This window comes from Choloepus didactylus, chromosome 9 (genome assembly GCF_015220235.1).
Source record: "Choloepus didactylus isolate mChoDid1 chromosome 9, mChoDid1.pri, whole genome shotgun sequence".
NCBI classification, from domain to species: Eukaryota; Metazoa; Chordata; class Mammalia; order Pilosa; family Megalonychidae; genus Choloepus; species Choloepus didactylus.
Window position 1 is genome coordinate 50,184,047 of NC_051315.1, and position 22,729 is coordinate 50,206,775.

A 22,729-nucleotide genomic window follows, 5' to 3' on the forward strand; every position below is an offset into this window, starting at 1 on the left:
CGGCCTCACTTTCCCAGGCCCGGGGGGCTGCGGAGGGCGCTGTCACCCGTGCCCACCACCCTCCCCAGGGGCTGATCAGGTCCCCCAGCCCAGGCCCGCCAAGTTGAAGCACGTAATCAGTGTCCCGCACATTAGTATTTCAATAATCCTTTCTTCAAGGAATTACAATCCACTAGGGTATGAAAAGAAACTATCAATGACAAATCAGCATATCAAATACTGAGAGTGAGGCAAGTATATGAGGCATACAGAAGGAGCATCTAACCCAGTCCAACTTTTTTCCTTCAGTTCTTCTATTCTCTGTCCCTTTTAGTCCAGGTTGGCAGTGGTTCTGCTCATATAAGTTCTGCTAAAACCTTGTTGGCTTTGCATGCAGTTCAAGCAGGCCCAAACCATCAGATGATAAAGCTTTCCACAGATCCTTTCTGGATAATTGTAGTTCCAGTCCTGACTTCCACTGAAATGGCTGACTGGATCCTTGTTCAGCCACACCGTCTTTAGCAAAGGGTTGTTCAATTAAATCTCACATGGAGCCTTGTCCTCTGGGGAGTCATTTCCTGAAAGCTCAGAGACGTCCCTGATAGAGTCACTTCTTGTCCTAGTCTCAGAGCACACTATTTGGATAGGCTAGTAATTTCCGTATCATCAATTTCTGGTTTCTTTATGCTGAAGAGTTCAGTTCTGAGCTTATCCGTTTCCTTTCACATTTTACTACAAGCTGCAAGGAGAAGCCAGGCTGCACCTCCCACACTTAGCTTGGAAATCTCAGCTAAATATCCAAGTTCATCACTTTCAAATTCCACTTTCAATATGACATCAGAACACAATTTCGCAAGTTCTCTGCCACTTTATGACAAGAATCACTTTTCTTCCAATTTCAAATAACATATTCATTATTTCTTTGTGAGGCCTAATTAGAAGTACTTTTAATGTCCATTATTTCAGCCTATAATCTCATCAAGGTAATCTAGGCTTTTTCTGTCGAGAACCTCACAATTCTTCCATCCGCTACCCATTATCCAACTTCAAAGCTGTTTTCGCATTTTTAGGTGTTTGTCATAGCAGCACCACACTTTCTGGTACCAAAAACTGTTTTAGTTTCCCGGCTGCTATAATAAAAACCATACAATGGATTAGCTTAACAACAGGAATTTATTGGCTTACAGTTTCAGAGGCTAGAAAGCTTGCTCCTCCCAGGTCTGTGTCTTCTGGCAGCTGGCAATCTTTGGGATTCCTTGGCTTTTCCATCATATGGCAAAGTATATAGTGGGTTTCCTCTTGTCTCTTCTGGGTTCTTCCAGCTTCTGGCTTCTCCCCTTGGCTTCTTCTGTGTCCAGTTTTCTTTGTTTATATATGTACTTCAGCCATATTGGATTAAGGCCCATCGTCATTCAGTTTGGGCACATCTTAACTGATAACATCTTTAAAGGTCCTGTTTATAAATGGGTTCACACTCATAGGACCAGCAGTTGGAACTTGAACATGCCTTTTGTGAGGGACACAGTTCAGTCCCCAACACCACCTTTTGCTCTGTTTACTGTTGTCTACAATGGATATTTTAACCCCAGAAGCTAATAATTGTGGCTAAGTTCTTGGTGATTCAAATTAACCATACAATTCTAAGGTAACATTACATTTTAGAATTTCAAAAGGAAATAGGAAAAACCTTATTTATAGTGACTTTCAAAATGTAGTTTCTGTCCTAGCTCAGCTAGATAAACATTCCAGCATTTGAAGATGCTATGAAGGACTCTGCTGTGATTCACAAAAGAATAAGTAGATCTCTTAGTGGTTCCTGGATTGATTATCCTGAATTAGAAAATGATGCAGAGAAGAAGTGTTGAATATCATGGTTTAGACAGATGGCATAATATAGAATGAATCAGTGGAAGAGACCCTGTTAGGAAGCTACTGTTACTGAGAATAGTGGTCTTGGTAGTTCCTTCTTTATGCAATTAAAGGAAAAGATCAGAGCTCCAACTTGTAAGAGCTTCTTTAATAATGTAGATGAAACAGACCATAAATATTTATTTTAAATGAAATAGAGTTGGGAATTTCTATTGTAGGCAAACACATTTTGTAAATATAAACTCTTCTTTCAATTAAGATTTAAATTTGAAAATGAGTGTTTCTCAAGATTTATGTGTAGATACTTTAGCTAATGGAATTACTGGAATAATTTAACATCCTGAGTATAGCTTCCAGAAATGCCTCGTGGTTAAAAATATCTGTTAAGTCTCAGGTACAATGTATTTAATGGAAAATGATCACCTGCCCAATAACAACAGCTTGTTGAAGTATATTAGTTAATTTATTCACATATATTGTGCATTCTGATGAATATGCCAAATGTATCATTTCTTCCCTCCAAACCCATTCGTTTTTTGTTTTTCAAATATTGTGTACCATTTTTCTCTCCCCCCTCCTATTACCTAAAATCAAGAACATAGAACTTTGTTAGACTCTGTTTACTTCCTACTTTTTTCTACATCATTCAGTTGGTAAGCTCTTTGAATCTATCTCAGTGGCATCTCTTCTCATCCTTTCCTTTCCATTCCCACTGCCACTACTCTAAATCTTTCCTTCTTTTGCGTACTGTATACTGTATCTTTCCCACAATCCGGCCTCCTTAAAATAGCTAGAGTGTTACTATAAAGCATAGTTCTGCTTTCCATAGTAAAACTAAGTGAGTGGCATTGAAACTCTATAATCTGACTATCTCAGGATTCTGGATAGAGCAAGAATTGTTGAGGTTAAATGATTTTCAGTTTTGTCTGTCATGTCAGTATGGGATTAATATAATCTAAAAAAGGAGAAAATACATTAATACCCATAAGTTATTTCTTCTACTTGCCCTTGCATACATGTATGGTAGATAGAATTGCCAAATAAAATACAGGATGCCCAGTTAAATTTGAGTTTTAGATGAAACAATGAATAACTTTTTAGTATAGGTATGCCCCATGCAATTATTTTATTTATTGTTTTTTAATTTGTTAAATCTGGCAACTGTAGTAGTAGATGTTACAGTACACCACCAAGATAATACAATAATCCTCTTAAGGATCAAGGGACTTATTTTCCCAGTTTCCAGGGGTGTGTCTGCTGATAGCTCATACTTGAGTGCCTCCTTAGAAATTACCCTTAGCTGAAGGAGCTGCCTTCCCCTATGGCATCCTGAATTGAATGAATGATCACTGAAGGAATGCAAGGGCTTGGTCCCCTTGCCTCAGTCTGGGACAACTCTGACAGGCTGTCTATCCAGCTTCAGAGCTCCCTGTAGAACCAGTTGAGGTCCTCATTTCTACATGTTCAGCTTCTCCCTCTACTACCCAAATACTGCTTCCCCTATTACCTTACAGGTGTAATTGCTTACAGCATTTCTTAACCAACTCCCTGCCCATAAATCTTCATTTCAGATTGTTTCCCTGGGAACCTGAACCACCTACCGATTATTTCTCTGAATAGTAGGAAAGGACATAGTTGGTAGTTGGCAGAACTCTAACATTGGTTCCTTGGCCTATGGGGTTGAGCTGTTGTAGTTGGTGACAAGACTCTGAAACTGCTTGACTTGGCTATGATAGTAAATCAAAACCAGTATTGCATTTGAGGGGGAGTGGCAGAAGCAGAGTTCAGTACCACTTTTAAAAACCTAATTATGCACAAGTCTGGCCACTACAGAAAATTGTCATATCCCAGAGGATGACAGCAGACTACTGCAAATTCAACCAAGTAGTAGCACCAATTGCCCTGCTGTACTGGATGTGGAAGCTTTGTTAGAGCAGGTTAATATGACCTCAGTACAGGGTATGCAGCTGTTGATCTGGAGAGTTCATTTTTTCCTATCACTATCCAAAAGGAGTACAAGAAGTGTTCATATCCAACACTATATACTGAGCCTGAAACACCAGGGTGGATGGATGCATAAGTAGGGTCAGTTTCCCCACAGACTCAATACAAATAGCCACATGCCCGTTCAGTTACTTTTATTTGTCCTGATTCTTACTTCATTGTTTACTCTTGTCCAACTTTTCTCATAATGGATGCATTCCTTTTTACCTTTCATATTCCCTTTTCTTTTCTTTTTTTTTTTTCTTGTCTGATATTACGCCGTTATAAGTTGCATTCTTCCTCACAGGTTGCTTTTTTTCCCAAGCAATGATATATTGAGAATCTATTCAGAGAAAGAGACTGACATCTCCCAAATCTTTATCAAGCATTTAAAACATAATTGCTGCTATTTTTCTACAACATAAGAACCTAGAATAAGCAGTAAAACCTCAGCAATATTATTGCCAGCTTTCTGGTCACAACCTTTCATATCACCCCATACCGAGTCTTTGCTTTCTCATCTCCTCCATTTGTTAGTGCTTTCCCTCCACGTAGAAATAGAATGTCCATTCTGCCTATCCATTAGCATTACCTGATCCCTCCAGGGAGAAGAATTATCTTCCTCCTCCCAACCTCTCTTCTTAAATTTATGTATTATATTATTGTTATGTATAAATGTCTTATCTTCCTTGTTTGATTATAAAATCTTTGAGGGACAAATTTTCATCTTATTTATCTTTGCATTTTCCCATGGTATCCAGCACTTTTTCTTAAACTAGCTAGGTATTAAAGAATTGCATTGCATTAAATCTCACTTATAAATATATATCAATAATATGTCATCAATCATGTAATAACTTAATTCTATATAATTTAATTTGTTGCATAATTAATGCTCATCAAATATTTCCCTTCTGAACATTTAAAATGTAATTCTGTTGCTCTATATTAAGATAAATTAGTTACATTTTAATCTGATATTCAGGAATTCATTAATTTAGAACTTTTATAGAAAAGTTGAATTGATCACTAAATATTGGTCTGCAAGCTAAATAAAAAAATAAATTTTCTTTAACATGAAGTATTGATTTTAGCAGATATTAAAATACTTTTTAGTCAAGGATTTGATAGAGAAAATTATGTCCCTATCATGATATTCTTTTGCTCATTCCATCTGAAAAAATGAAGTAGTTTACTGGTTTACTTTCTTTTGGATCCACCTAATATATTATAGATCTAAAGGTCAATGAGATAATGTAAGTAAAGGACTGAACACAATGGCTGTCATTTCATATAGCATGGTTCTATATTAATGGTGGTATCCTCATATTTCCTCATTTCAACCAAATGTATTCCTGACCTCCTAAAGTTAACTTAAATAGTTTCTGACCACAATCATTGTAATGTCAAAAACATTTTTGGTACAAAAACAAAAACATTAATCTTATAGTTGCAATACACTATTTTTCAACAACATTTTAAAAAAAGACTAAAAATAAAAGCAAAGAAAATAAGAAATAAGAGAAAAGTAAACTAGGGGGTCTGGACTTGTTCTTTCTAATATTTTACCTTCAAAATCTTATGCCAAGAATTGGCAAACTATGGCTCATGGGCCAAATCCTACCTGCTGCCTCTTTTTGTATGGCCTCTGAGCTAAGAATGGTTTTTATGTTTTTAAATGATTGAAAAAAAATCAAAAGAATATTTTGTGACTTGTAAAAGTTATATGAAATTTAAATTTTGGTGTCCACTAATAAAATTTTATTGAAACACAGCCATACTCATTCATTGCATTTTGTCCATGGCTGCTTTTTCGCTGCAGTGGCAGAGTTGAGTGGTTGACAGAGAATGTATGTGGTGCTCTCTTGCTTCACAGCACTGCCTGGTGCACTGCAAATTTCAGTTACTTTAGTGTCATATATATCACTGTACTGTGATATTTTTATTTATTTTTATTACCTGTGCATATATATCATATAAAATAATAGAATGTAAGAGAAAAGTAGACTTTGAATGTCATGCTTTTATGGCACAGTGTAGTGTGGATTATGTTGTTTAATTAGGTGGCAAAGTATTCTGTTTATCATGCAATGAGACTATAGCTGTGCTAAAGAATAGAATATATACCAGCATTACTAGACTAAGCCCTCATCACAGTATTGCCAACTCACAGGAATGGAGTATCTCATCACAGCAGAATTTCTTCACAAAATTAAAAATGACAATGAGGCTACCACCAAAGTATGTTTCTGAATGGCTCATTTGTTAGCCAAGCAAGGAAGGCTTTATTGTTGGTGAGTTAATTAAATCATGTTTGATTGCAGCAATGGAATAAATTTGTCCAGAGAAAATAAACTTGCTTAAACTATTAGCCTTTTGGTGGAACTATTTGCTTGAAGAGTTGGGGACAATGGGAGCAACATCAATAGTCAATAAAAAAACAAGGCAAATGATTTCAAGTAGTTCTTCTTGGCTTGATGTTCTGATACTCCTCAGTTGTTGTTTATTTGAGGAGTCATTGCCAAGCTTTAAGTGACTGAAGAATTGACCTCTCTGCATAGTGTGCATGCAACAACTACAGGCAAGAATATTTTCACAGAAGTTGAGTGAATACTAATTCAGTACAACTTGAAGTGGAATCTGCTAAGATGTGTTACAACTAATGATGATAATGTGTGCAGCAGTAAAAGGATTAGTTAGACAAATTTACAAAGCTTGTATAAACATAAGGTATTTAAAGCCTGTGGTTATTCATTATATTATTAATCATCAGATACTTTGTGGAAAAAATTTGACTCTATCATGTGTTACTGAACCAGTAGTGTCAATGACGAACTGCATGGACTTAACCATTGTTGGTTCTGGCAATTTTTGTCAGAAAGAGAAGGTGAATACCTTGATTTGTTCTACTCCACAGTAGTTTGATGGCTGCTTAGCAGTAAGAAAGTCTCACTGACAAAAGAAAAAAGAAAGAAAGAAAGAAAGAAAGAAAGAAAGAGAGAGAGAAAGAAAGAAAGAAAGAAAGAAAGAAACAACAACAACAAAAGTCTTACTGCAAGTTTTTGAGCTTAGGGCTCAGACTGAAATTTTTTTCAATAGGAAGAACTGCTCACATACACTTTTATTGAGCACTGAATGGCTTTGGAAATTTGCTGCAAACTTGATAATGTTTTTTAGGGAATTCAATATAAAATTGTATGAAAAAATTGGGTTTTATATGCAAAACTTATTCTGCAGTAAAGTCATTTTGATGACAGCTAATGTTGTTTGAATTGCAAGTAATGTCAGGTTGCTTTATACACTTCCCATGCTGTCAAAAGTTAAAACAAGAAGCGAGGTCTCCATTCCCACACAAATTTTCAGCTCGAACTACAGTTCTAGCAGCATTTTTTAGACCTCAGTGAAAGTGCAAAGGAAATTTCCATATATCAAAATCTCTTTAACTTTACAGTTGAGGAGCTGCCACCTCTTCAATTGGAAGTGATCAATTTACCATGTAATGACATACTGAGAGGCAAGCATCAAGAGAAGAATCTAATATAATTATATAAATGCCTTTGAAGCAATGAATATGCTCATTAAAATTATTTGCTCATGATTGATATCAGCATTTGGCCATACCTATCTCTGTGAAAAGACATTTTCAAAGATGAAATACATAAAATCTTCTTACAGATTGGCATTAAACTAATAAAGTTTTGCAATAGATTTTGATAATAGGGAACAACTTTGAATCCCAATTAAGTGACATATTGTCAAATCTACCCCCCACAAAAAAGAATTTCATTTTTCTCATTAAGAAATGTCTTACAGAAATTGTACTTATTATTATTACATTTTGAATTTCATCAATAATAATTTGTGGAAATTTGTTTTCATTCTTTTTTGTAAGTATTTACATAATGTGCTCAATTTTTTCTCTTGGCCCAAAAAACCTAAAAGGTGCACTCCCTGGCCCTTTACAGAAAAGTTTGCTGACCCTTGCCTCATGCTATCACATCAGTCACATTCCAGAACCTCCAAGGTTGTAATGAAACAGATGATATAGGATTAGAAGACACAGATTTATTACTGAAGGTTTAATGCATGCCCCTAGTGGGCATATTTAACTGGAACTGACACTGGATATTGAGTTCTTTCTAGGTCTTGAAGGGGAACTCCTAAACCAACAATTCCGTGGGATTAGAGCTTACCCAAAGTGACAGTTTCATAATGAATTGATCCCATGACTGAAAGTTTCCAAAAGTTTCCAAATGGTCTCAGTGGTCTAACAGGAGGTATTATATAGCCAGAATGTATAGATATCTGTTGTTGTTGAATGCATTTAATCATTTTGTACTTCTAAAAATTCTTTTGAGAATTAATTTTTTTACTAAAGCCCATTTAAATTACCAATAAATATTTTAAAAATTTGGAGAGCAAGTGTTCGACTAGTTCTGAAGAAGTAGAAAAAACATATTTAATAATAAGGGGCTGCTGTTCTTTGGAGGAGAAGGCAAATTGATACTCAGGAGGCTATCAACTAAAACCCACTACAGATATCCAATGTGATTGTATAGTCAATCCGTAATTTGAAATAAGAGGTTTAAACCATCTGAAAGGTTAATTCAATTAATTTGATAAGAATTATTTATTAGCTGTAGTGATCTAGATATGACAGTATATACTTTGAAGTGAGATTGTGGGTATGAATATAAGAATAGATAAGGTGTTGACTCTGAATTCAAGATTCTTTTTTTTTTAAAGTAAAAATTCAGTTTATTCATCTGTTTATGGCACAGTACACAAGAGACTAAGTTTCACATTGTAGATTTCACTTCCAACTCCTTGGAAAGTACATTTCTTTGGCTAAAAGGAGAGACTCAGCAGGAAAGCCAGGCAATGCTTAGGCAACCAAAATAAGGTGAGGGGGGCAGTGCTGACGTCATCCTCATCGGGATGAGCACAAGGGCTGTTAGTTGCAAGCTGATTTTCTAGAACTGTTAGCTGGGAGCGTAGGGAGCACCACATCTGGATGCTTGTGCCATCTTGGGCTTCAGTCATCTTGGCCACACAGGTACAGCAGCGCTTTCTGGTAGTCGCCCTTGGTGTCTTGCTTGATGTAGTAGTACAAGGACTTGCCATACTTTCTCTTGAATTCAGACCTAATTTTCAACATGTCCGCTTCACTGCAGGAGGCCATGATCCTAATTAGGACCTTGTCACAAGTCCCTTTACCCTTCATGGAGTCGTACAGTTGATCAACAAAATATAGGGCCTTGTTCTGAATACATTGGACCAGGTTCAGGAAAGCACTTTCCAGGTCACCTTTGACCTCCTTCTTGATGTTCTCCAACATGTCATAAGGGCTATAGTTCTTGTACCTTTCAAATACTTTCTGGAGTTGGCACACGCTTCACTCATTCGTGATGCTGATCCACATGGGAACATCAGTTCCTTTCCCCTTCATTCCAGCATCATAGAGATCTCAGGCATCTTGGTCAATCAGTTCATGACAAATGACAGAGCCATCCTCCACTCATCTACCCTTTGCAAGGGCAACCATCAGTTTGCAGAAATCACCAGATATGTCAGAAACAATGTCCTTCTCCAGGTCAGTCTTGTATCTCCTTGTAGACTCGGTTAATTTCCTGCAGCTCCTGGTTGATCCTTGAGCAGATGATCTCAATGAGGGAGTTCTCATCCGTTCCCAGACACTTCATGGAGGCTTTCAGCGCTGAAGCATCAAACTGAGCAGGTATTTTCAGTAAACCAACTCCAGGTGGCAGATAAGGCCAACTTCACTGCAGATGCAAGTTCCTCTTTGGTCCTTATCTGGTAGACAAAGGCAATAGCCTATCTTTGTTCATGTCTGTGGTTGGTCAAGATGCTGATGATGGTTCCACACCATAAGAGTCTGTGTATTGGCTCGGCCTGAAAGGTGGATGGGAAATGTCTGGATGTTAAAAGTGAGGAGGAAAAGGACAGTGCTCTCCTAGAAGAGCAAAGATAGAGGCTCGTTGTTTGGGGCACTGGATGCAGCCTCTGCCTTCAAAATTCTTGCGTAAAGGTAGAAATTTAAATATAGTTCAAAGTAATAAAGAAGTGTGAACAAATTCCCAATAGGAAACAAAAGTGGATTCTGCTGGGGATAACCAAAGTTGGCGTCACAGAGACAGAGTTTGGCTTTGAGGGAAGAATAGGAATTCTGAAGGCCGAGATGGAAGGATATGCTAAACTCTAGGAATGGCAAATGTTGTAGTGTGGCAAAAGCATTTGTTTTGTGTACATGGGAATGAAAACTGGCTAGAAATGACATTTAAATCTTTGCATGAAGTAGGTCAGACAGTGAAGAACTCATTAATCCTTGAAGCCACGTAGTGAGGTAGTTTCGATTATTATCTCCATTTTACCGACGAGGAAACTGAAGCACAGAAGATTAAAAGTCTTGCCCAGGTCAAAAAATTAGGAAGTGATAGAGCTGGGATTCAAACCCATGAGGATCTGGGCTCTTAACCACTATTTTAAAAAGAGTTAAGGAAATGCTGATCCTTATAGTTTAAGTGACTGAGACAGGTTGAATATTAACTGGGAAGACTTGGACATGTTTATTCACTTCATTAAAACTATTTCAAAAAGTTGGGGCTATTCTATGGTGACATAATAAGGAATTTAGATGTTTAGTTAATATCCATATCACAAAGATTTTCCAGATGATCTTGCACAAATTAGAAAAGCTTTATAGTTAATAAGTTACTATTAGTTTGGAGTTCATTCCCATAAATAGGAAAGTCACCTTGCCCACTGGAAACTAATTTTCCTGTAACCTAATTTCTCTAATGTTAAAACAACTCTGTTGCATTGCAAAATTAATCATCTTATTGTTTCCTTATTCAAAATATCTTGTAGAAAGAGAAAGAACTATTTTTTATGGTGTTATTGGTTATTTTTGTGCTGATTAACTTTTGTGTAATTTGGTACTGTTGATTGAGACTCAATGCCAGCTGATGGGGCAATTCAAAGTGGTATTTGGTCCATTGGTAATAACTAGCAGAGATAATTAATTACACAGGATCCATTTGAAATTGTACATTTTGCCTGCCAAACACTTTGGCTATTTGAAGATGGGACTTAGGCAGACTAATACTAGACACTTCAGAAAAAAATAGCAAATAGTAAATTTTATCTCCTTATTGAACTATCTTTGATACCTGAGCACAATTCATAGTGAACTATTTCTTCTATTTTCCCAATATATCCTAGGATTAAGTATCAAAGAAGAAAACATTCTTTTTTTATTCTGTTTTTATTTTTTTTTAATTGAGATTGTTCACAAACCATACAGTTATCCAAAGAGCCAAAGTATACAATTAATTGCCCAATGGTACCATCATATGGCTGTGCATCCATCCCCAAAATTAATTTTTTTTCAATTTTCAGAACATTTTCATTACTCCAGAAAAGAAATAAAGACAAAAAAGGAAACTCAAATCCTCCCATACCCCTAAACATCCCCCTCCATTATTGATTCATAGTATTTGTGTGGTGCATTTGTTAACTGTTGTTGCAATAATGTTAAAATACTAACTGTAGTATATAGTTTGCAATAGGTATACTTTTTTCCTATATGCCCCTCTATTATTAACTTCTATTTATAGTGCCATACATTTGTTCTACTTCATGAGAGAGATTTCTAATATTTGTACAGTTGATCATGGACATTGTCCACCACAAGATTCACTGTTTTATACATTCCCATCTTTTAACCTCCAACTTTTCTTCTGGTGAGCTTCCCCTTTCCACCACATTCACAGACCATTCAGTAGTGTTAGTTATTCTCACAACATGCTACCACCACCTCTGTCCACTTCCAGAAGTTTAAGTTCACCCTAGTTGAACAGATGGCTCATAATAAGCAACCGCTCCCCATTCTTTAGCCCCTTTCTATTTCCTGGTAACTTATATTTCATGTCTATGAGTTTGCATATTATAATTAGTTCATATCAGTGAGACCCTATCATATTTGTCTTTATGTGTCTGTCTTATTTCACTCAATGTAGTGTCCTCAAGTTTTCTTCATCAATGCATTTTTTTAAAGATGGTTTTGTTCACATGCCATACATTCTGTTGTAAGTAAACAATCAGTGGTTCCCTGTATAGGTACGTATTTATGTATTCACCACCATCACCACTATCTATATAAGGACATCTCCATTTGTTCCACAAAGAAGGGGGAAGAGTCAAGGAAGGGAGAGAGAAAAGAAAAAAAAGAAAAAAAAAAAAACATGACAGCTAGAAAGCAACAAAAGGAAAGATAGCATTAAACCAGAGTAGAATAAAGAGTCAGACAACATCACCAATGCCAGGAGTCCCATACTCTTCCCCTATTCCCCACCCCATATGCATTGAGCTTTGGTATATTGCCTTTGTTACATTAAAGGAAGCAAAATACAATGTTTCTGTTAATTATAGTCTCTATTTTGCATTGATTGTATTTTTCCTCCAATCCCACCCTATTTTTAACACCTTGCAAAGTTGACATTATTTGTTCTCCCTCATGTAAAAACATGTTTGTACCTTTAGTTGTTGAGCACCCTAGGTTTCACTGAGTATACAGTCCCAGTCTTTATCTTTCCTCTTTCCTTCTGGTGTCCCACATGCTCCTAACTTTCCTCTTTCAACCATACTCACAGTCATCTTTGTTCAGTGTACTTACATTGCTGTGCTACTATCTCCCAAAATTGTGTTCCAAACTTCTCACTCCTGTCTTTTCCTTTCTGTGTGTAGTGCTCCCTTTCATGTTTCCCGTAGAGCAGGTATCTTGTTCACAAATTTTAAGCTCTCCCTCATATTTGAAAGACAGTTTTGCCAGATATAGGATTCTTGGTTGATCATTTTTCTCTTTCAGTATCTTAAATATATCACCCCACTTCCTTCTTGCCTCCATAGTTTCTGTTGAGAAATTTGCACATAATCTTATCAAGCTTCCTTTGTATGTAATGGATCACTATTCTCTTGCTGCTTTCAGTATTCTCTTTTTATCTTTGACATTTGATAATCTGATTATTAAGTGTCTTGGTGTAGGCCTATTCAGATCTATTCTGTTTGGGGTATGGTGTGTTTCTTGGATCTGTAATTTTATGTCTTTCATAAAAGGTGGAAAATTCTCATTGATTATTTCCTCTATTATTGCTTCTGCCCCTTTTCCCTTCTCTTTTCCTTCTGGGACACCCATGACATGTACATTCCTGCATTTCGTGTTGTCATTCAATTCCCAGAGAAGTTTTTTCATTCTTTTCTCTATCTGTTCTTTTGCATGTAGGCTTTGAAGTGTCTTGTTCTCAAGTTTATGAGTGCTTTCTTCTGCCTCTTGAGGTCTGCTATTGTATGCTTCCATTGTGTCTTTCATCTCTTGTGTTGTGCCTTTGATTTCCATAGATTCTGCCAGTTGTTTTTTCAGAGTTTCAATTTCTATCTTATGTACGCCCAGTGTTTTCATTCAATGCTTCATCTCTTTTGCCATGTCTTCCCTAAACTTTTTGAATTTATTTAGCATTAGTTGTTTTAATTCCTATATCTCAGTTGAAGTGTAAGTTTGTTTCTTTGACTTGGCCATAACTTCATTTTTCTTAGTGTAGGTTGTAGTTTTCTGTTGTCTAGTCATCTGGTTTCCTTGGTTACCCCAATCAGGTTTTCCCAGACCAGAACGGGCTCAAGTCTCAGAAGGAGGCAATATTATCAGGTCTCCCTGAGAGTGTGTCTTCGTAGATTGATACACCCTTTGAGGTTTCAAGCCACTGTGCTTTTCTGCCCAGCAGGTGGTGTCTGTCAGCCTGTCACTCCAGACTGGTGTCTGGAGGTGTGGCCCATGGTCGTTATCCCCCAGGCTCTGAATGGAAGGCGGATTGTAGAGCTTGGCACCACCTCTTACCTCTTACGGAAGATACGCCCCCTGGGGAGATATCATTTGCATTTGAATAGTCTCTCTGACTCTGCTATCCCCACCCTTGTCTGGGTCAGAGCGCTGGGAAATGAAAATGGCTGAGGCTTTCTCCACTGAACTGAAAAAGGGACAGAAAGCCCCCTTCAGGGCCAGTCTGCGTCCACCCTCAGTTTCATCCATTGGCCAGAGATAGCACCTGGTCCTCTGGGCTCCCCCTCCCTCCCAAGAAGGTCTTCCAGCTCTCCAAGTTCAGTCATCACCAAAAGCCTCTGTCTGCTTGTTGGGCATTTGTAGCTTGTATTGAGCAGTCAACATTTGTTAATTAAAACCTCAGTTGGAGCTGGGCTGAGGTATATTTGCTTGTTCAGAGAGTACTGCTCTCTAGCACAGCAAGGCTTTGCAGTTTGGGCTGCCATGGGGAAAGGGCTCTCAGCTTGGGTCCGCAGTTTTTACTCACATATTTTATGCTGTGATCTCAGGCATTCCTCCCAATCCAGGTTGGTGTATGATGTGTGGACAGTCACATTGTCCCCCAGCAGTTATTCCAGATTATTTACTAGTTGTTCCTGGTAGTTTATTAGTTGTTCCAGGGGTCTAATTAGCTTCCACTCCTCTCTATGCTGCCATCTTCTTCTGACTGAAAATATTCTTTTAAATGTCTTTAATAATGGAATTTACATTTTTTCCTGAAATTAACTCTCAGGTGAAGCTATATACCATATTCCATTTCTTCACTTGAATTTTTCCACATGATATGTGACCCACACAATTCATTTTGATACACAATTTGTTCACATTATTTTTGTATATTTGAAGTGAAAGATAACTTGATAATTATGTATAGTCTGCTTTTACAGAGTATTTTCATTCCAGAGGAATTAGAAATATCAGAAATATTTTTCCATATTTGGTCATGGTTTATTAGGGCATTTGCAAGTAGTTGTAGGCAAGTTATTGTATGAGGATAGTAATTTATGTACTGTAAACGGGTATATGTGGCTAAGAAATCCTGCAAATTTATGGCTTCATAATTTGGGGGTCCTGGTCATACAGTTTGCATCCCTAGCTTAGGATGTCAGTTTTTAGGCAGCAAACTTTTTAAACAAAAGCACATATTGTTAATATACTTTCATCATTCCTTGTAAACCAGGCTCTGTTTAGTGCTATTCTCCATCTATCACAGGCACCATTCAATATTGGTGTGTTTGCTATTGAATGCAACTTATGACATCTCAGTGAATGAGAACTGTGTGTTTTTGTGTGTACATATATGTAACATTTTCAAACAATCACTATTTAAGGGATATAATAGATGAAAATAAATTCCCATTCATTACTTTAAATATAATCCTATAAATATTAAAAGACAGATTTTACAGGAAGGATTTTGTGGTTTTAATCCTTAAATAGTTTTCTTGAAAGATATTAATACTTTGAAGACAAACCACAACTAACCAAAGCCCCTTAGTATTTACTATATAGGTTTATGTTAACAATATAGTTTTGTTTTGTGTTTCCCAGACATCTGTATTGATAGTCTAGTTATACAGTTTAATAGTGTAGAGGCAATGCTATGAAGGTGACATTGTCAAGGAGATCAACTTCGTCTACTTCTTGATTAAATTCTTAAATCTGTATTTCAGCTGCTAATCTTTTCCCCTTGAGCTCTCCTACTTTATCCTCCTCTGCTGCATATGATACATAGCTTCCACAGGTATCCCCATTCTATAAGGTCCTCTCACAACATAAGCAGGAGTAGATTACAATTAGGACATTTCCCAGGAAGTCATCATCATTCACCAGTATTAATTAAGTGCTAATGGGATACCAGCACCAACCCAGGGTTCTGTTTTATGCTCTTCATTCTCCCAGGAGGTTTAAGTACTACTGCTGTCCATAGGACATTTGAGTTCTAGACCGCTTTGGAGAAAAAGTTCCTGTGATCACTTTGCACATAAATATTTATATTTTAAATACCAGTTGAATTAAATAATGATAATGATGAATACATGTTATGTAATAAATGAAAGAGATGATGTTTTTAATTTTTTGGATGATATTAACTCACTATTTTAGCAGTATTAGTGTCACTAGAACCCAAATGGAATTAATTCATTTTGGGGTGTGAGTATTCTGAGATTACTTTTCTGAGTATTCTCTTTTGTATTTTCTCCCAGTGACCTTGTTTCTCTCCCCATTCTATCATCTATATTTCCTGGCTGCCTAGTCATTCTTGCTGTCCATATGTATCAGAACTGGTGAAGTCACAATGAAAAAATCTGATTCTCTTTTGACTTCTTTTCTCACTTATTTCTACTCCTTAATGAGCTTCAGGTGGAAGAGACAGGAACTCAAAATGATGAAGTCATGATTAAAAGAAAGCAAAATTTCACTTTTCAAGATCATCTTAGTTCTGGGCTTTTACTTTGCCAAAAATAATTCCTTTATTCTCTTCACTTAGTCAACATAATTATGGAATTGCTTGAGAGATATTTTTTTAGGGAGGTAAATTGGCCAGAGTACTTCTGGATACAGGAAATTGTCAGAATCTGAGAAGGGGAAGGGGTAGGAAAAGGGGAAAGAAGTTTCAAATTCATGAACCTACTGAGCAATGATGTTCTTATAAACAACTGGCCCTGTACCCCTCTCTAAAGGCTTGATTTGAAGAGTTTATCGATTTCTGTGGTTAAATAGTCCCTCCAGGACTGACTTCAGGCCACTGAAATATTTTCACTAAACATGGAGTTGGGCAGAGATGAGCACGATTGGCTCTGGCGAGCTGGTATGCACCAGCTCCTGTACATCATGGCTGCCAGGTTATATATGATCAAGTGCAAAGATACTGTTTTCACTTAAAATTTTCTATAAAAAATTATAGAAAAATAAGAAATATGGTGTCTATAGTTCAGTGTAAGTCTGTGCTTATTACAATGAATATTTAAGGAAATAAGAAGTCTGTTTACTTCCTGGTAAAAACAATGAAGTACACGTATGTATGTCCTCGGGCCCCCTATGTTCCTGTGCCTCCCTTCACAAGGTGTGCCATCGATTTTTCACCTGCCAATACACATCCTATCTTCTTTAAAGTCCTCTCTCCTTCTGTGAGACATTTTTTAATATTCCAGCCCAATCCAGCATATAATGGTGTGAAAAAGGCTTTGGATTTGGAGTCATTCATTTATTTATTCAAGAAACATTGGGTATCCAGGTACTGGATACCTCAGTAGGTTCATGAATTTGAAACTTCTTTCCCCTTTTCCTACCCCTTCCCCTTCTCAGATTCTGACAATTTTCTGTATCCAGAAGTACTCTGGCCAATTTACCTCCCTAAATTTTGCTTTCTTTTAATCATGACTTCATCATTTCCAGGTACTGGAGATATAAGCATAATTAGACAGACCTTGTTACTCTCCATACAGCTCACCACAGGCATTACACACCTGATTATACACTTGATTATTTAATTGAAATTTTGGGAAGTTTTCCAAGGAAATATAAAGTAGTAAGAGAATGTATACTGTGGGTTATACATGACAAAATTAGAATTTATAAATCTGCCTGAATCTTGGTTTTGCCTCTGACTGTGTGACTTTGGGCAAGTTACCTCTTTGAACCTCAGTTTCCCTATCTATAAATTAAAGGAAATAGTTCACAGTTTACAGGGATTTTGTGAAAATTAAATGGGAAAGTATAAATAAAACACTTAGCATGTACATGGCACTAGAAAAGGTAATTCCTCTTTTTTTCCTCTAAACTCTTCTAACTTTCCCAAGTATTAAATTACTTGGCTCTTATTTCTATTCTGCCGTGAATGTTGTTGGCCTTTGCTTGTATCCTTAGCTTGCACCCTTAAGCAGAATCTTATATACATTTTGTATCCCTATCAATGATCATATCCAGGAACAATATTTATTGGTAATTGATTTTTGTTAATTTGTCTTCTCTTTGAGATGTTTGTCATTAATTAACATTTTCAGTTGTTTTCTGACCTGCATAGCTTTCCTCCATTTTTTTCAATACATGTTTTACATCCTGTCCAATTCATTCTTCATAATTCCTTAATTTTTCTTCCAAATCATATGCTGCTGTTTTCTTTGTTGGACTTGATTCCTCAACAGTTGGATGGTTATCTTTCTTAAGTGCAAGGATCATGTCCTATAAAAATTCCTATTATCCAGCTTTTTGACTGATTTGAACTCCGGCCTCTCTTTGAGTGTTGTAGACATTCAACATTAAGTTATTTTACAACTTATCAAAACTAAGAATTCTCTGTTCTTGTTAATTTATCTTAGAAAATACATATTATTAGGATTCATTCACTTATTCAGAGAAATGTTAAGTGCTTACTGTATTCCAGGATGAAAAATAACACTGCTATCTTAAATGCAAAGTTTTCCTTAAGAGTGTAATAAACATAAAAGAAATAGTATTTTTGGAAATATGCCGCAGTACTTTCTAAATTAGTCAATCCCATAGCATAGCTGTTTTAATGAGCAACTTTAGTGCTCCCAAGATTTCTGCTTTCCATAAAAGAATAGTCATAGTCATGTGGCCCTTTGTTTTTAATGATCACAAATGGGGTCCCAGGATCAGATGACTGTGACCATGGCTGTTTTAGCTCTCCTCTTTCTTTTAGGAAAATAAAATATCACAAGAATAAACAGTGCAGTGACCTAATAATATTTCTTTGCTATACACACACAATCACTCACACCCTCAATTCTCTTTTTTCTCACTCTCCATTGGTCTCTCTGTGCAGAGAATTTTTACTGGACTTGGTGTTCTTTGGTATATTATGACAAATGATGCCTTGTGTTTTCTGACTCTACTACCGTCTCCATGTAATTAAAGATCACGTTCTTATTTCAGCTTAATGTTCTTGACCTTTTCCCATGATTGACACATCTAAATGGCTGTAACAACTCAGTAATTATGCACCAGCTATGTTATTTTCATTTCACGAGAAAAATACACTGTTCTCTTCAAGAGTAGAAAGCTTGACCCCCTCCCTGCCAGCTAAGTAAAGGCGATAGTAAGATTCATTTTCTTCCCCAGATGCATCTCTTTCTTCACAGCATTTTGTAAACATTCAGTATACTATGACCACAGCCACTATGAGTTGTTCAGTACTGATAATCTGTTGTATAATTAAAATATTTTGAGAATTATGGATTTGCTCAGCAACACAGTATCCACACAATTTAAGTGTCAAAACCCCAAGATTTATTAGCAATATTTTTGCTCAGAAAGATCATATTCTCTTTAATGAGCCATTTGTTTTTCTATATGTGGAAATTGTATTTTCCCACAACTAAAAATATTCCAGAAAAGAAAAAAATAAATAAAAGGGGCTCTGAGATTTTTTGGAGACTTTTCCCCACTCTATTCACTGCTGTATGCTAAATACATTTAATTTTCTCAGACTTCATTATGAATTTTAAATAGGCTTCTGGAATCCAGGTTTTTCTTTCTAACTAAGGCTTTACAGGGAAAATTCTTGATTAGCAGTTCAGAGAGTTACTTGAAGAAGACACTCTAGATAACATTTTATAAGACAAAAGAAAAGAATCATTTCATTTTTAGTTCTGTGGCTGAATTTTGGGAACGGTTCCAACTATAGATAAATTTAGGATAACTCCTAGTTTTCTGCACTTTTCTTCAAGAAAGCTTTTCTTACAATGGCACTGTTCCATTTTAACTAATGTTTTCAGAATATATTCATATAGATGAATATAGAATATATTCGTGTAGAAATGATTCTGTATTTTATTCATTTTTAGATTTTTAACATAGTATAAAGTCAATTCTCTTGACCATTTTGATTCAGAAATCCCCATTTGAAAGGATTTCTCTCTCAACTAAATTTTGGACTTTATCATAAAATAAAAATTGTTCCCTATATAATTTTGAAAAGAAATTTAGATTAGGTTTAAGAATTCTCATATCAGTTCAGAACAATAATGTCTATCATTAAGTTTCTTGAGTATTTTGTCTTTTTAATTGATGTCTACCAGGATGGAAAATTCAATTTTGGATATAAAATAGTAGAAAAAACTGATGGTAATGTTAATCTGGTAATATAATCAGTAAACCATTCCGCAGAATTTGAGGTGATTCTCTGGTTACACAGGCCAATCTCAATATGAATGAGATTAGAAAAGTTGATAATATATAGAGAGGAAAGAAGACAAAGAAATGGGAATGGAAAGGTTTATTCTTCCTTCCCTCTCTTTCATTGCTATAAGCCACGGAAGGTTAGCAATGGGAAGGGGAAAGGGAACTAACATATATGAGGATCTACTGTGGTATAGAGCTGCCTCCTCTCCTCCAGAAAGAGGGAGAGAAAACTCATTTTCATTATGTAATTAATCATCTTGGGGAAGAGTAGGGTAAAGCCCCTAGTTTAAACCCTTTGGAATGTATAACTGTGGCTTTGGGATTTTATCATATTAAGAAATGTAAACATTTAGCTATGGGAGATAAATCTCTATATCTCCGGAGGTCTGTATCTATTCAATCAAGCTTCAGCTTCTAAAGCTTGTCCTTTAACCCAGGTTCCAGTTTTCTTTGCTCAGAAAGCCCTAACCATGCAGAAACATGAAAATATTTTCTCCACAGTTAAGTTACACAGTCACAAAGTGTGGCAGTTTCAGAACTGTTGCTATGAAATCTGTGGCCATTAGTTTTGCTTCCATGCTTAAGTTTCTTAGTATGTTTAGTTGTGTTCAGTAGCATAATGCATTACTATGTCTGCTATCTATTTACTTTAAAAGATCATCCTATTTATGCAAAATGTTTATTTATTCAATAAAAATTTACTGAGCATTCCAAATGTTCAAACACTGTTCTAGGTAATTGGAATACATCAGTGAACAAATCAAAGATCTCTGCCTGCCAGATAGTTACAAACTTTTGAGAGAAAACAACAACAACAACAAAATAAACACTAAACATTATAAGTAAATTATATTGCTAGAATGTATTTTTAGAAAAAAGTAGAATAGAATAAGGGGCATGAAGGGTTTCGAAAGAACAGGGAGTAATATTAAAATGGTGGCCAAGGTAAACTTCACTGAGAAGGTAAAATATGAGCAGACGTGAAGGAGGTGAGGAATAAGCCAAGTAGGAATAATATTTTAGGCAGTGAAAAAAGATAGTGGAAGGTCCCCATGGTGGCAGTGAAAACATCCAGAGGGCCAGTGTGGCCGGAGTGGAGTAGAGTGAGGGCCTTGCAGAACATTAAAAGAACTATGACCTTTTCTCTGAATGAATGGGTGACATTAGAGGTTTAGCAGAGGAATGACATAATCTAACTTATATTTTAAAAGGGCTGCACTGGCTGCTTGTTTAGAACAGACTGTAGCAGGTAAGGGTAGCTCAAGAAGATCTATTAGGAGGCTATTGCAGCAATCCATGTTGGATCTGACTGTGACTCTTACCAGAGTGGTATTGTGAAATAGTGAGAAGTGACCACATTCTGGATATATGTTGAAAGCAGTCCCAACACATTTCCCGATGGGCATAAGAGAAGAGTCTAAAATGATTCCAAGGTTTTTGGTCTGAGAAAAATGTTTTATTTTCAACTGAGATGGACAAGGTTGTAGGTGGAGCAGTTTTTTTTGGAGGGGATTGGAATGGAGAGGATTAAATGTTTATTCTGGGGCATATTGAGTTTGATGTGTCATAGACGTGCAGTGGAGGTGTCCAATAAGCAGTTGGATATGACAGGAGAGTTTAGCTAGAGATATAAAAGTGAGAGCTGTCCATAAATAGATGGCATCAGGGGCAGATTCAAGCTTTGTGATGCCTGAAACTTATACAAGTTGGTATGTGGGGTTTTCTCTAAGAAAATGAATTCAAAATTTGAATACAAATTACGTATTACCTAATACCTAAATACCTAAATAATTTATTTAGAATGAGAAAAAATCAAAACAAACAATTATTGGAAACTGATAAATAGCATAAAACCATAAGTTTTGGAAAATTTATCATAATATTTGAATTAACTACCTGACATAACTCTGTAATACTTTTTTCCCTACAATTTTGACCTCTTATATCAATGATTTTATGATATTATTTGCTGTTGAGAATAGTTGAAAATAACTCAGTCTTTTCCCTATTGTGGTTGATTGAAAATTGAATATTATTAATAATAGTTTAGAAAGGTTTCTTTCATCTTTACAAATTATTTACAATTTCATGAAATTTTCAATGTTGTCTTAAAATGTAAGAAAACTTCTAACAACTTCTTTCCCCTGTGACCTGTGAGATTTGGAAGAGTTTCCCAGAGACTAAAGTCTTATGCTGTATATTTCAAATACTGCTTCTCCACTACCCGCATACTTCCAGTGCTAGACAGATTGTGATACCTCTTCATTTTGTAACATTGCTTCTGGTCCTGAACCTTTGCATCATGATGTCAAGTAAGTTTGGCACAATGGGTTCTAGAATTATTCCTGGAAGCTATTCTGACTCCAGGACAACTAACTATAACTTACTCATTTATGGGTTAACTGTGAATCACATAGATATGTTCCACTAAACCCGGTCTAAATGTATCTCCAACTTTACTTCCTCTTAGCCTGTTCCCCAAAATGTTGGTAGACACTCAAGTGCCCCTCATCACAAAGGGAAGAGTGATGAGAAAGGAGTTGGAATTGAAAGTGACAATGTTTTTAGGCAATTATGGTGAATATATCTTACATTCACAAATTTTCCTAAAATATGTGACCATGAGAACACAGGACTAGGGCCCTCCCAAGGCCTTGGCAAGGGTTCATGCAAGTGAGCGCAGCTGCGACTTATGCTTCGAAAAGTATTATAGAGCTATTTCAGAGAGTTATTTTTTTTCCTGGATCTCATAATACTTGTGTTATTGGTCAGTTTTTAAAGATGTATAGTTTGCTGTAATATCTTTTCTCATTCTCAATAAATATTTACTTTCATGTCTAATTTTATATTCACAATTTT

At 36.1% G+C, this 22,729-nt stretch overlaps 1 protein-coding gene and 1 pseudogene across 8 annotated transcripts in view; one reads left to right on the forward strand and one right to left on the reverse strand.

Moving 5' to 3' along the window:
• Positions 1–22,729, forward strand: part of SLC4A10 (solute carrier family 4 member 10) — a 385,140-nt gene that overhangs the window by 141,971 nt on the left and 220,440 nt on the right. The window lies entirely within an intron of this gene.
• Positions 8,867–9,533, reverse strand: LOC119543964 (annotated as a pseudogene).